Source organism: Pseudophryne corroboree, chromosome 9 (genome assembly GCF_028390025.1).
Source record: "Pseudophryne corroboree isolate aPseCor3 chromosome 9, aPseCor3.hap2, whole genome shotgun sequence".
NCBI lineage: Eukaryota > Metazoa > Chordata > Amphibia > Anura > Myobatrachidae > Pseudophryne > Pseudophryne corroboree.
Genome location: NC_086452.1, coordinates 432,316,845 through 432,333,301, shown reverse-complemented (window position 1 = coordinate 432,333,301; position 16,457 = coordinate 432,316,845). Strand labels below are relative to the sequence as shown.

At 45.4% G+C, this 16,457-nt stretch overlaps 1 long non-coding RNA gene across 1 annotated transcript in view; it reads right to left on the bottom strand.

The window, feature by feature from the left end:
* Nucleotides 1–16,127, bottom strand: part of LOC134957111 (uncharacterized) — a 93,483-nt gene extending 77,356 nt beyond the window's left edge. Inside the window, exon 1 of the long non-coding RNA XR_010186466.1 lies at nt 16,089–16,127. This is a non-coding gene — a long non-coding RNA (uncharacterized LOC134957111). The remainder of the gene's footprint in view (nt 1–16,088) is intronic.
* Nucleotides 16,128–16,457: the final 330 nt, after the last annotated feature.

Sequence of the window (16,457 nt, the reverse complement as noted above, 5' to 3'; positions counted from 1 at the left end):
AGTATATAATCAGGAGCCCTGAAAAAAGATGGTGAGATTGCCTGCGGACATTCCCCCTCCATTCTCTGCTGAAATCGCCTCCTCCGCTCATTATTAATTTACAGCACAGATGTGTGAAAAATCTGACACTTGTAAGTTTCCCCGAGTCTATTATGCTGAGCGCCAGAGGTGGCAGAGGGAGGACGAGAACAGCCCCCTGGGTTTTGTCACTTATATGAAAATAAAGATGTCCAATCATTTTCTAATGGGAAGGTTAGAACAGGGCAGCTGTAAAGCGGCGAGTGGAGCCTGGGGGGATTGGTTATGATAAAGTACTGGACTAATTGGGCTGGTTTACACTTTATAATTACATAATGCTGTGAACCGCAGCAGGATATTGAATGGAAACGGAACATTATTCGCAGGGAGCAACAAAAAATTAATTTAAATACTGGTCACTATACAAGGCGGGATTATATCCACTGTCTACCCGGGTAACAGACCACTGCTCCACAGTTACTGGTAGTACAACATGGGCCCAATTCAGACCTGATTGCTAGCAGGCGATTTTTGCACTGCTGCAATCCGATAGTCACCGCCCACAGGGGAGTGTATTTTTCGCTTTGCAAGTGTGCGAACGCATGTGTAGCCGAGCTGTACAAACAGATTTTGTGCAGTCTCTGCGCAGCCCAGGACTTACTCAGCCGCTGCGATCACTTCAGCCTGTCTGGGACCGGATTTGACGTCAGGAACCCTCCCTGCAAACGCTTGGACGCGTCTGCGTTTTTCCAACCATTCCCTGAAAACGGTCATTTGCCACCCACAAACGCCCTCTTCCTGTCAATCTCCTTGCAATCGCCCATGCGAATGCATTCTTCGCACATAGCTATAGATGAACGTCGATCCGCTTTGTACCCGTGCGACGTGCCTGCGCAGTTTAGACCTGATCGCAGGCTGTACAAAAATGCAGCCTAGCAATCAGGTCCGAATTAGCCCCCATATTCATAGTTGTTACATTTCTGACTCAAATGAACACCAATAACTGCTTGGCTCATGTAATATTAGGGTTACAGTATGTGAGTTCTTGTTAAAAAAAAAAAATGGGATTATTCAGTTTTATTAACCTGCTTCCATTTATTCCAAACATAATGTAACCTTTCAAACCTTGATGCCCCATAGTCAGGGTATTTGTAGAATGGTATCTACTGCTGCAAATTTCCACACTGCTAACACAGTGCAGACCAAGAATCAGTGACATCATAATGGGGCAGATGTATTAAGCCTTGGAGAATGATAATGTGGACAGAGATAAAGTACCAACCAATCAGCTCCTGTCATTTTACAAGCTGTGGTTGCAAATCGACAGTTAGGAGCTGGTTCGTTGGTGTTTTATCGCTGTCCACTTTATCAATTTCCAAGGCTTAGTAAATCTGGCTCATAGGGGGGGGATGTACTAAACAGTGAAAAGAGTGGGGAAGTGAGCCAGTGGAGAATTTGCCAATGGCACCCAATCAGCTGCTCTGAATAATTTTATAATATGCAAATGATAAATGTTAACTCAGTGCTGATTGGTTGCCATGGGCAACTTCTCCTCTGCCTCACTACCCCCACTCTTTTCACTGCTTAATACATCTCCCACTTTATCTACATCCACTTTGTTTCTCCAAGGCTTAGTACATAGACCCATTAATGGCGAACCTTTGACATGTATTGGCCAAAGCACAAAAAAAGCTGTGATCAATGATAATCCTTTATATGTAGGGCCTCCATATGGAATGTTAGGTTTCTGTACAAAATGGGGGGTGGGGGGTGGGGGTGGGGGTATGGAAATTCCACATCAGACTTCTGGTGACCTATCCACAGATACTAAAATCAGCGAGGTCACACCAGGTTGCACCTGTTTACATGTAGGGGTAGATTTACCAAGCTACTAGCAACCAATCAGATTCTAGCTATCATTTCACTGTTGCATTCTAGAAAATATTACAGAGAAGTTAATTGGTTGCTATGGGTATTACCTCCACTGTTTTAGAAGCTTTAGTACCCCATAGTGTGAGAGATTTGCAGCCTTGCACTGTCAGGATTGGCAATCTGTCAATCAATTATGCCTCCAATCTTTGAGAAGAGAACAATATTTGGGATGGTATTGGAATCCTTGTAGTCTGGATACTGACACTCAGAATGGCCACAGGGCACGGTGACTATATTTTAACCCTAACTCTACCGCTAAACAAGCCCCTCCTATAGCCTGACCCTAACCCTCCCACAGTGCCTAACCCCAACCATCCCCACCTGCAGCCTAACACTAACTCCCCTCTTCTGCAGCCTAACTCTAACCTTCCCCTTGGTGCCTAGCACTAACCCACCCCTCCCGCCGCCTAACACCAACTGTCTCCACCAGCAACCTACTCCTAACTGCCCTCCCCCTAGTGCCCAAACCTAACCCTTCCCCCTGATGCCTAACCCTAACCCACCCCTCCCCTCCTGCAGCCTAACCCTCCCCCTAGTGCCTAACCCACCCCTTTGCAGCCTAACCCTCCCCCTAGTGCCTAACCCACCCCTCCTGCAGCCTAACCCTAACCGTTCCCACCTGCAGCCTAATCCTAACTACCTTCCCCTGTAGCCTAACTCTAACCATCCCCCTAGTGCCTAACCTACCGCTCCCACAGTCTAGCCCTAACTGACACCACCAGCAGCCTAATCCTATCTGCCCTCCCCATAGTGCCTAACCCTGCCCTTCCCCCTAATTTCTAACCCTAACCCACCCCTCCTGTAGCCTAACCCTAACTTTCCTTCTAGTGCCTAACCCTAACCCACCCCTCCTGCAGCCTAACCCTCCCCCTACTACCTAACCCACCCCTCCTGCAGCCTAACCCTTCCCCCTAATGCCTAACCCTAACCCACCCCTCATGCAGCCTAACCCTAACCTTCATCCTAGTGTCTAACCCACCCCGTAGTGCCTAACCCACCCCTCCTGCAGCCTAACCCTAACCGTCCCCACCTGCAGCCTAATCCTAACTACCTTCCCCTGTAGCCTAACCCTAATCATCCCCCTAGTGCCTAACCTACCGCTCCCACAGTCTAGCCCTAACTGTCCCCACCAGCAGCCTAATCCTAACTGCCCTCCCCCTAATGCCTAACCCTACCCTTCCCCCTAATTCCTAACTCTAACCCGCCCTCCTGTAGCCTAACCCTAACTTTCCTTCTAGTGCCTAACCCTAACCCACCCCTCCTGCAGCCTAACCTTCCCCCTACTACCTAACCCTAACCCACCCCTCCTGCAGCCTAACCATCCCCCTACTACCTAACCCACCCCTCCTGCAGCCTAACCCTCCTCCTAGTGCCTAACCCACCGCTCCCGCAGCCTAACCCTCCCCCTAGTGCCTAACCCACCCCTCCTGCAGCCTAACTCTAACCATCCCCACCTGCAGTTTAACCTAACTGCTCTCTCCTGCAGCCTAACCCTAACCCTCCCCATAATGCCTTACCCTAATCCCAGTACTTACCATTGGGACTTTGACCGTCGGGATTCTGCTGTCTGCATCCCCAATATTCCCACAATTTCCAGCTGCAGTCATACATCCTGCATCAGCTGGGATAAATACGTGACAGGGAAGGGAAATGGTAGTCCAGTGTGGTGGCGATTCCACAGCAGCTAGGCATACATATAAAATACACATGGTGCATACGTGTAATTGCATTGTGACTGTACTGCACAGCCTATAAATGTCATGTGTCACATTTCATTAAGTGATATGTTGTATATTTCACTTATATCAGACTCTATGCAGTGTATACAGTCACTGTGTCAGCATTCATAATGTTGAAACCAGAATGTCATTATTTATGATGATGACATGATTAAAATGTTGACATCATAAATGCTGACACCTGGAAAATGTCAACCTGGGCAGAATGTCGGCATCATGAATATGCCCACATGATTATTAGGGTTAGGTTTATGGGGTTAGGGTTACACTTACCTTACTACGACACTACGACCATGTTGATATTCTCATATCGACATTATGAAGGAAGACATGGTCACTGCCGACATGATATACCAAACTCTATCAGACTCCAGACACACATTTTAGGTTGGGGTAACTAGGCGGCTAAAACAACAGGGCCCTTCAAAAACTAATTGTGCCCTTGCCCTGCAAATCAAGATCACTTTTCTCACACACAAAATTGGTTTTGTGATGCAAAACAAAAAAACAACAAACAATTTTGTAATTCACAAAATTGATTTTGTGTCACAAAACTTTTTCAAAAACGGAAAATTGATTTTGTGTCACACAAATTATTTGTAACTGACAAAATTGATTTTGTGGCAAAAAAAATCTATATGGTAATACCTAATATAGATTTTTATTTTTTTTGCCAAATCGAGAAATAGAAAATGTGATGTATTGTTAGGTCAGTAGAGTATATTGGGCCTGATTCAGATGTGGTTGGAGTTGCTATCACTTCCTTGGAAGCAGCAGTGATAGCGCTGTATGGTGATGCAGCAGGAGGCAAAGGGTGCCGCGCAATCTGACCATCGCCAGGAAATCTGTCCTTTGACGGAGATCCCCGGCCTCTTCCCTCCCTCTAACAGGTGGCAACATACCTCCATTTTCACAAACGGAGGCCGTCACCGCCCCTCCCCGCCCCCCAGAACGTCAATCACTGGCAGACTGCTGCCATCATGCTTCCTACATCACAGGGCGGGTATGGGTAATATGGTCGACCACACTTAGGTCGACAGTGTCCCTGTTGACCACTATTGATCGACAGCGAGTAAGTCGACACCCAAAATATATCGACACAATCATTAGGTCGACATGACAAATGGTCGACATGAGATTAGTAGAGTGATCGGGAACCCTGATTAGTGCACCGTGTCCGCTCGCATGACTCGCTTCGCTCGCCATGCTTCGGGCAAGGTTACCGTTCCCAATTGTAATCCACGTGGATTGTAAAGTATGAAAAAGTTAAAAAATTAAAAAGATTGTGAAAAACTCACGTCGACCCTATGCCATGTCGCCTTAGGGATCATGTGGACCTAGAAACCCTGTCGACCTAATGCGTGTTGACCAATAGTTGTCAACCTAATGACTGTCGACCTAATTGTGGTCGACCTAATGACCGTATACTTACAGGATCTAGTCGCGCATGCGCCGAACAGGTTCTGCGTATACGCAAAGTAACGATAACCGGGACTTTGCGCATCACGTAGCAATAGCTACGGGATCTGAATAACCCTCCACTGTCTTACCTTCGGCTGCATTGATTTCATTTCATGAAGACCAGGCAGCAACACACACAAATGATTTTGTGCCAAAACACATTTCCCACAACAAAACACATTTCATCTAGGGGAACAAAATCAACCCTATACGGCATTGTTCTTAACTGCATTTCCTCTCAGATGTTCTTACCTGCATTTCCTCTCAGAATCGAATTAAAAGGAGAAAAAACAAATGGGCCCGACAGACACGGCGATCCGCCGCCGAGCTGCCCGACTGCCGATACGGCAGACGGGCGACCCGGCGGCGGGGGAGGGGCAGTGACGGGGGAGTGAAGTTTCTTCACTCCCCCCATCACCCGGCTCCATACAAGTGCAGGCAAATATGGACAAGATCGTCCATATTGGTCTGCGTGCACAGCCGACGGAGCACCAGCGATGAACGAGCGCGGGGCCGCGCATCGTTCATCGCTGGTGACTCCACACTCAAAGATATGAATGGTATCTCATTCAATAATGAACGAGATCGTTCATATCTATGAAGATTGTCGGCCATTGTGTAGGGCCTATAAGTTTGATTGAAATAAAGCTAAACACATATCTCACATACAGGCCATTTATGTACTTATATACTGTACAGTATATCCAGTAGCGGATCTTGCCACGGGCAAGCAGGACTTTTGCCCGGGGTGCCGGCGCCATCCGGAGGGGGCCGCACCATGGCAAGATCCGCTACTGCTGTGCCCCCCGCTGGTCCCGCTGTGAAGGGAACTAGACGCTACGCGTCTAGTTTCCCTTCGTGGAGAGGACCTTTGCTGTGTGGTGCGCGATGACGTCATCGTGCACCGCACAGCATTTCAACGGCGCTACTCTACTGTACAGCGGGCGTAACTGACCATGCCCCCTGTATGAAGCCACACCCCTATTTCCCACCTGGGGCGAATAAAGGGCTAGAACCGGCCCTGTGTATATCTAGCTACACAAAAGTGACACGTTTCCTTTCATCTGTGGCATCTGCTTCACTTCATTATTTGATTGCCCTGTGACCTGGCCCATATAACCTGGGGTCATTATATCCACTTAATTTATCATCTGTAGCGCTACAAGCATGTGTAGTATGTAGAGTAGCTAGATAGGAGCATGTCTAACCTGCAACATTTTATGTCACTATAAATTGATTTAAGTTATTACTTTATTAGAATAAGACATTATATTTACTAAAATAATGTGAAAAAGGGAGTTTTCACACCTGTTTCACATTATTTTAGTATCATCTGAATGTATTAAAGGGCATTTGGAGCAGTTTTCATGAAAAACTGCTCCAAACCCTTTAATTGTCATTTCTTTAGTAAGCCGCATCACATTCCCCATACTTATAATGGGAAATGTGATGAGGCCGAATTTACAAAAAAAAAAAAAAAATATTATTATTTTTTTTTTTAAATACAGCAGTGAGCCATGTGATAATTTTGCCAGCTCAGGTTGGCGAAATCACAGGGCAGCACTGTGATGTACATCCTTTGCCCAGCTTTCTCTGCCCCCCTGGACACACAAGCTGTTCACAGTGTAAAAAAACCCCACATATTTACCAGTCCAGGGAGACCATGTCCGCTGTCCCGGTGAGCGCTGCCGGGCGCCGGGACCTCCATGTGCTGCACTGTGACCCCGGTGCAGTAAAGTGATGCTGCAAAGCGGCAGCTCACTTTACTGCAACGGGGGTCACAGCACAAAAGAAGGACTTGGCAGCATCCAGGAAGCAGCAGACACCGGCTCCTGGACTTGTAAGTATAAAATCAGGGGGGGCTTTTTGCGGCGGTGGAAACCCGGTGGCGGCTGTCGCGAAGGGCGGCGACGCATGCGCAGCAGGACATCGGGATATTTTTTACTAAAAATACCCTGATGATGCTGCGGAGAAGCATCGCAGGGACAGAGCTTGCAGGCGATAATTGATACATCCCTGCAATGTACTCAATTATCGCAGTGTGAGTTTGGTCTAGTTGATCACCTGTCATACGCATCAGCAACTAGACCTCTTTATCATGTTTGTTTGTCCTACAACTTCTTGTTTTACTGTTACAATATGTCCATACTTGCTGATTTCTTCTTCCTCCCAGACCCCACCTGTATCTCCCAGCGGTTGATGTCAGGGTTGACCATCAACCATTGACGATCTGAAGGTGACTAGATACACCATCGATGAGAGACAGCCCTGATGGTTAGTGCTGGCCGTGGGAAACCTTCAGTGGCTTGTCCATAAATGGTTCCTAGTCGATGATTTAAAACCATCAGCCATCGACGGACAACTCTAATCAATGTGGGAATCCAAGGGGCGAGGCAATGAAATTGGCACCATTGTGGGTAACTCCCCTATACCAATGCCACAATATCTGTTCTGTTTCGCAGTGGAAGGGGTGCATGGTGGGCCGTGATGAGGCGAGTCATGTCATTAAGTCCACAGACTGCCCCTGAATTTCCAATTACATAGATTTATCTTGAAAATGCCACAATATTAAGCAACTGTGCAGTAAAATCTCTATTTTCTGCCCTTGCAGTATTGTAGTGTGCTACAGTATATATTACCGTTATATAAATACTCTCTAATAATAATGTATATTGAATCATTTATATCTTTGCGTGCATGTATAAAATGCATTTTAGATGAAGTTTTAAAATGGCAGGTTCCTTTTTGCTGTTAGATACCAACAACGTCCAACTTCTACAACCAGCTTATCGTTTAATAAATCAATCTGACTTTCTGGCATTATGTTGGCTGAGACAGCTATTGTCATATCACAGCCCGTTGATAGCTGCCAATTAAATGCTCCCATTCTTGACCTTGTTGTTTAGTCACCAGGCACACACCAGTGTCAGCTGGATAGAATTTCCCTGGGGTAGTACAATCTGCAGCTATAAATAAGGTGACCTGCCATCTATAAATAAGGTGGACCTGCCATCTACACGATAGTACAGGATTGCTCCAGGAACGTCTCATTGAAGTTGCAATTCCTGCACAAAAGCTTGTATTCAGGTGGCAAAGACAAGTTTATACAGTGATTTTCTGTGGGTTGCAAACAGGGTAGAGCCAGGAATGAAATTCTAGTGAAAGGCATAAATAAAATTATGTCAAAGCTGAGCCAAGATGTTACTGTGTCTAGGGCAGGCATGTCCAAACAGCGGCCCTCCAGCTGTTGAGAAACTACACATCCCAGCATGCCCTGACACAGCTTTAGCATTCTCTGACAGCAAAACTGTGTCAGGGCATGCTGGGATATGTAGTTTCACAACAGCTGGAGGGCCGCAGTTTGGACATGCCTGGTCTAGGGTGTACATGATATCCACTCCACCAGAAATCATCCCTAGATAGTACTGTACTAGATATATTTCCATTCCTTTGACAACAGCCACCTAAGTCCTCTCCATGTTTCACAAAATCTTTCCTGCTCCCAAAGCCCACTTCATTGACTGGCGGTCTACCTCCTAGAACTTCAACGCCGGTTGTCAACTGACAGCCTGAGCCCAATAAGTTCATCTCCCTGACACTTAATTACAGAAGGCTGTAAATTGTTGACAGAGTGTCATCAACCCACCCCCAAGGTCCTCATCAACAGCATCCAGTTGCTGAATCATGCAACGACAATGGGATGCCAATTAAGTTTTTGGAGGCTCTTATGGAAACTTAGGTACTTACAGCATTAAGGCATATGTCATGTGCATAGAAATGGCAATGAACTTTGAGGAAAGGGTTGCATTGCCACTTCTTCAAGTCACCCCACATTGCAGCCACAGCCAGGGTGCTCACTTGACCTTATGGCTGTTTGTCAAAGAAGGATCAAAAAGGCTCTAATAAATCTCAACTGGGTCTACTTACTCTCCCAGAAGTTATGGGAGATGCCCGATTTCTTGGGTAGACCCCCCCCCCCCCCCCTCCACCTCTGCATGAGTGGATTGACCACCTTCCTTGTGAAGTGGGCAGGCATGGCAGATAATTATATCATTAGTGATAAGGTCGGTGATATTCACATTGCACCCGTGTGCAGTGGAACTCTTCTTCTGGTGCTTGGAGATGACATCATCTCACGATACTGTAAATGGAATTCATGTTGGACAACTAACTTCAAGAAGTAATGTATATTGAATACCCACTCTATATTCCGAGACAATTTACAATTCAATTATGAGAGTCAGGGGACGTGAATATCTAAGAACACTTGAAATACCTATTTAAAGACCTTTTCACATACAGTATGTAATACAAGTAATGCTATGTAATTTACAAGTAATGCTACGTAATTTAGGGGAACATTTACTAAGCAGTGATAAGAGTGGAGAAGTGAGCCAGTGGAGAAGTTGCCCATGGCAACCAATCAGCACTGAAGTAACATCTATAATTTGCATACTATAAAATGATACAGAGCTGCTGATTGGTTGATGGGGCAACTTCTCCACTGGCTCACTTCTCCGCTCTTATCACTGTTTAGTAAATGTCCCCCTTAATCTGGTTTATTTTGGTTTGGTTTTGGTTTTTATTCTACTTTTGGTTTTGCTTGATATTCTTACATGCATCATGCTATCTTAACATGTAGTTGAATTCACTGGTACAAATAAAACTTTTTATTATCTTTTTATTATAAAACTTTTTATTGTATTATGCATTTTGTACATTTCTTACAATATTTTACATCTGTATGCAAAGACTAGCAGAATACATAACTACAGCCACGGATTACAATATTTCTTTCAATATTACGCTGCCCCTTAACCTGGGTCCTTCCCAGGACCAACTCTACAAACTACCCGGTCACTGGACCATTTTTTTTTTTTTGGGGGGGGGGGACCCTTTTACACTGAGCTGCGACCCGGGGTCCAAAGCTTGATGTAAAAGGGGTGTTATTATTCCAGCTGCTCCCACAAACAGAAATCCTCAAAACATGACCTTCTGGGTACACTTGTGGGTTGCAGTTGAGAACCGCTGGTCTATTCAAATACATATACTTCTATACAATGTACCATTAGTACGGAGTGTTCACCATGTGAGTTAGTTTATGTGTACTTTTGTTTCCAGTATAGGACAGCTGTCCCGATTCTCAATAGCATCGTGGGTGGAGGCCCTACGCATATTTTTCTTTCTGTTTGTTAGATCATTTGCACCTGCAGCTCTCCCCTGGTAGTCAAGGGTGTGGTAAGCATTTATAAACTCCTCTGTTCCTTTCAGGCACAGAACCTGTTGTACCGGCATGGCCTCACTTGTCTGAACTGCTATACCTGTCTACCAGCCCGGCTTATTTGGTTGCTGGTGAACCTGATCCTGTGTTTTGCATCTCTACTCCCTGCTCTTGGTCTTGAATTGAATTCTGATGAACCTGAGCTGCCTCTCCTGACCTCGGCCTGTTCCCACCCATAAGCAGAGGGATGGGGTTCTCTATTAATCAATGCTGCAAAAAAGGAGGTCCTTTCCTTGGACCCCTTACATTGAATTATGGAGCACATAAGACAATGGTGTGCACAGAAATGAAGTAGAGAGCCTTCAGTCTAAGCAACCAGGCCTGATCTACCAATCCCGCACCCTTGATCTGTCATGATAACACCCTTAGGGCCTTAATCAGAGTTAGACTTAAATGCAAGTTGCAGCCGTTTTTCTTTTTTTCTTTTTAGTTTACATGTGCTTTTTTTTTGTGAAACATAAAATTTTCCACACGCAAGGGGGGCATGCGACTCCCTACCACATGGGTCCAGAACGGGGGTTGGAAGAAGCAGTTAGACGTTACAAGTTGCCCACTGATGATGATGATGCTGACGACTGACACTGGCTGCCCCCGATTGGCTGAAAGCGTCTGAAACACTAATGCAGAGTAAAACTGCTGCAGAAATAAAGTATGTTTTATCCTCTGTTTGGGAAGGGGAAGGCTGCCCAAATGTGTAAAAAATATTATATTTGCATCTTCACATGCTTCAAGCGACTTGGGTACTTATTAACAGCACTATGTGGGCATTTTACTGTAATGTGTATGTATTGTCAACTGCAAGTTTTTGCTGTTTGGTATCTTTTATACTCGGAGTCAGCCACACCTTCTGTTATATACTTGGCGCTCCCAAACCTGTTACGTGCTATGTAAGGAAGCCGCAATTGCGAACTTGCATATGTGCCCATCTCGATGTAGCCAGTGGCAGAACTTCCCATCACCCTGAGGCAGTATCTCCTCCTCGCTTCTTACCGGCTTGTAGAGGCAACAGCACTCGGCTCAGGCCAAAAAGAAGCATGACTAGCACCTAGCGCCATAGTCCTGATCCCAATATTACATATCAGTACCTTTGCTGATGCCGTGTACCGGGGGTGCCAAGACAGGGAAAGGGTGTGGGGGGTGCAGGTACTGATCACCCGGGCCTGGCTTGTGGTGGGGTATGGGTCAGCTGCTGAGGAGGACAACTATATACAGCATATAGTATGTTTTTCATTTTTTATCATTTAGGCTTAGCCACACCCCAGTACCCAGGCCCAGTTCAGCTCTCGAAGGCCCTACTTCTCCCTGCATGGAGTGCTTCTGTTGCCTCTGGGAGTTACGCCACTTAATCCAGCTGCCTCAAACGGCAAGCTTTTGGGTGAGTCCACTACATGAAGACAATTGGTTTAATGCCAATTTTTGTGATGCAAAAATCTAAATGAATTATATTTTGCCTTGGTAGCACTAATAGCTAAAATTGCATAATTTGCAAAGTACATGCAGCTGATATACAGTACAAAACACTTTATATACAGGATGAGAAGTGCAGAACTCCTGGTTACCCCTCACGCAGCAGAAAGTGTAGTCAGATCCCCGATTATTGTGTTACAATGTGCAGCAGTGTTCTGGGGTGGAATTTAGTAATACCGCTGAGCTTTGGAGTTGGAACTCAATAAACAGAATAATATATTTTTGACATTATTAATATATACACTATTATATTGCCCAGGAGCTATTGTGGTCTGGTTTTACTCTGTTTTACTGTAAATTAGAGATATCGGGTTACACTGTTGGCCAGCAGAGCTGAAGCTGTTAAAAAGATTTTGCTGTTAGGATATAATGGCCTGTTGCTCTGTAGAGACTACCTGAGCCGTGCTTTTATCCTGCTCAACGCACTGACCCGCAGACGTATTATGTATCCCCGGAGATCTTACACCCCTGAGGCAAGGATGCTTAAGACATAGAGTAGTCAGCGACCCAGCGTAACAAGACCAGCCAGAGAACAGCACGTCTGACATTTGGTCCAGTTACTCTTATATATGAAATAGACCTCAAGTGTATAAAATTCTGTCAAATTCACATGGATCTTAGGGATTTTGCGCAAATGTTACAGTGTTCCTCATCGCCTGTGTGCGAGCAGCGTAGACTGTCATTTATTAGGCTAGACCAATATTTAGAATATAGCTTATTCAGGGGTCTATTCATGAAGCAGTGAAAAGTGTGGAGAAGTTGCAAATGACAACCAAATGTCAGTTTGCTGAGTCTCAATAATAAGCTCCTTAGGAGTCTATGGGGGTCATTCCGAGTTGTTCGCTCGTTGCCGATTTTCGCAACGGATCGATTAAGGCGAAAATGCGCATGGTACGTAGCACGCATGCGCTAAGTATTTTAGCACAAAACTTAGTAGATTTACTCACGTCCGAACTAAGAATTTCCATCGTTGAAGTGATCGGAGTGTGATTGACAGGAAGTGGGTGTTACTGGGCGGAAACTGCCCGTTTTCTGGGAGTGTGCGGAAAAACGCAGGTGTGCCAGGATAAAACGCGGGAGTGTCTGGAGAAACGGGGGAGTGGCTGGCCGAACGCAGGGCGTGTTTGTGACGTCAAACCAGGAACGAAACGGGCTGAGCTGATCGCAGTGTAGGAGTAAGTCTCCAGCTACTCAGAAACTGCTAAGAAATTTCTATTCGCAATTCTGCTAATCTTTCGTTCGCAATTCTGCTAAACTAAGATACACTCCCAGAGGGCGGCGGCCTAGCGTGTGCAATGCTGCTAAAATCTGCTAGCGAGCGAACAACTCGGAATGACCCCCCATGTACTAAGCCTTGGATGGAGATAAAGTACCAGCCAATCAGCTCCTAACTGTCATTTTTCAAACCCAGCATGTAACATGGCAGTTAGGAGCTGTTTGCTTGGTACCTTATCTCTGTGCACTTTACCTCCATCCAAGGCTTAGTAAATAGACCCCTATGTATTAAGCCTTGGAGACAGATAAAGTACCAGCCAATCAGCTCCTAACTGCCATGTTACAGGCTGTGTTTGAAAAATGACAGTTAGGAGCTGGTTGGTTGTCTACTTTATCTCCATCCAAGACTCAGGCCCAGATTTATCAAGCCTTGAAGAGTGATAAATTGCACGGTGATAAAGTACCAGCCAATCAGCTCCTAGCTGTTATTTTTCAAACACAGCCTGTAACATGGCAGTTAGAAGCTGATTGGTTGGTACTTTATCACCGTGGAATTTATCACTCTCCAAGGCTTGATGAATGTGGGCCTTGGGGGGAGATGTACTAAGCAGTGATAAAAGTGGAGAAGTGAGCCAGTGGAGAAGTTGCCCATGGCAACCAATCACCATTGAAGTGACATTTATCATTTGCAATTTTGCATATTTTACAATTATACAGAGCAGTTGATTGGTTGCCATGGGCAACTTCTCCACTGGCTCACTTCTTCGCTCTTTTCACTGCTTAGTACATCTCCCCATTAGACCTTCATTCAGCTACTGTTGCAGTTTTGCTATTTTAGCAAAACTACAACTGACTGCGATTGCATGCTGGGGGCCATCCAGCACAGGGCAAGGCCGTCCAGCATGCAAATAACCGGAAGTGATGCGATCACAATCCAATTGCGACCGCATCACTGATTTGTAGATGCTCCCCCCTGCCTCCGCAGCCAGGCTGCAAAGGCAGGCGCAGGGCATCCATTTTCCCATTGTCCCAAACCCGCCCCCATTTCCGTCACCACACCCACTGAATGCTGCATCACCACCCCTGCAACGATGCAATACCTCCCACCCAACGCCCGCAGCTGTCAATTATACTGCGGTTGCACCCTTCTAGCATGCGACCGCAATAGGACAACCCGCTCACGCGCATTACGACAAATGCGCACTACAACACGGGTTGGCAGAATGCGAACACAACGCATCACCAACCCATGCTGAATAATACCCTTAGTACATAGACCTCTCAGCACCGACATGAAGTTTTTGTAACTATAAGTTATTTTTCTCTGCCACATTTCCTAGACATTCTGTGCGAATGCCGGAGACACTGACTCCCTTTCAGGCGTGGCAGAAATGTGCTCATTTTCTGCTGTTAGCGCTACAACAAGTACACTGGCTGATATAATTAATTGCCTTCTGTGTTTCTACACTTAGCTAGCTAATGGTGTTAATAACAAGAACAGATTTTATTCTGTTATGTGCCACTGAATTCTAACAAATATACTACTTGGGATCAAAATATATATTTCTACTTCTACACCTGTATCGCTAATGGTGCGAGTGACAAGTACAGAAATGAATTTTGTATTAATCAAATATACGGCTCAGGGGTTGATTCACTCCCAGACACAGTCCTGATCTGGTCGCAATTTACCAATGTTTTCAGAAGTGCCCAAACCGCCGGAGGCAAGTGCGCATGTCTGGCGCTGGTGCTCATTGACAGGCTACACGGAATTTGGGGCGGCGACAGGGAGCGTTGCCAGAAAATAGGGGCGTCCGTCCTGTTTTCTGGGCATTCTGAAGCCAGTGGCAACATTCTCGGATGCAGCTTCACACTCTGCTACTAATATCCATGTTTTCCACTAATACATAACCCAGGAAGAATGAGTGTCCGAGGGATTGTAATCTTGCTTTACAGCTATACACATGTGACCTTTATCCATGCTCCTTGCTTGCATACCTCCCATTTCTGGAAAGGGGATCAGTTCCGCTGCATGGTCATGCAACGGAGGAGGAGGAGGAGGAGGAGTCTTTGAGTCATGGAGGTGGCGTGGACACTCCGCCAGGGTGTGTCTATTAAATAAAAGCACTAGGATGCCCCCCTCTCACTCCAGCACATACAAGTGGCAGGAACCGGTGACCCACGTTCAGTGAATAGAACATACCTCTCCAACTGCTGAACCCATCAGGACAACACAGTGCTGATGGAGAGGGACACAGCCCTCAATCCGGGACAGTCCCCCACAAATTCGGACGGTTTGGAGGTATATGATTGGGCAGATTCTGCAAATTCACTGATCCACAAATGAATTCACTGAAGTGGGAGATTGTCCACAATCTGTATGGCGACACTAAAATACCGGCTCAGTTATTGCGACACAGATGTAATACTGCTAACCGCATATTAAAGGGGGATGGAATTACAAATTGAATCATGGTTATGCCTATAATGTCGCCCTCTTTAAAAGCAGCATTACGACTGTGTCGCAATAGCGCCGGTGCCTGCATTTCAGTGTCCCCATCACAGTGGTAGGCGTAATTTAGGTCGAACAATCATATCTATTTCCTTAAAACTAATCTCTATATTTCATCTGAATTTTAATCCATCCCTATATTTGTCCATCCTCAATGGTAAGCTGTCCTATTCAATTATAATGCAGAAAATTGCTAACAAACCGCTTTACTCAGAAATAATAAAATAATTAAATTAAGAAGAAAAATAAAATGAGACCCTTTATCAGAACGCTGAATCTCAAGAATGTAACCACAATTAATTTCTGTATATAAATAACATGCAGGATCAATCTAAATCAATGCAGCAACTACAAATGACAGCAAGGGCGAGACAGCTTCCAAACCAATTAGACCCTGTAAATTGAACAACACGAGATATTCGTGAAATATCCGAAAAAGCATAAGAACAAGATTTTCACGTACCATGTCTTCAGGGCCCCATCTGCTGCTGGGGATGTTCATTAGCAATTGAGTAAAGGTATTTGGGATATCCTGCAAATAAGGGGGCACTTGACCGTGACAATAATTGGGATCAGCTGTCCATTTACATGGAAATTAGAAAGACTGAAACACATTTGAGTTATTTGTCTAACCCTGCTGGAACACTTGTGTGCATTCAGTCCAGCGGCTCGTTAACTCTTTCATGGTTAAAGGTTGCTATTTCCCATATAATAATAATAATATTATTATTACTAATGTCATACATGGAAACAGCATTAGAAAGGACCTAATTCACGGTGGAACTACAGCAGCATCACGGAAAAGTCAGCACAAAAATACATTCTAAGCTCC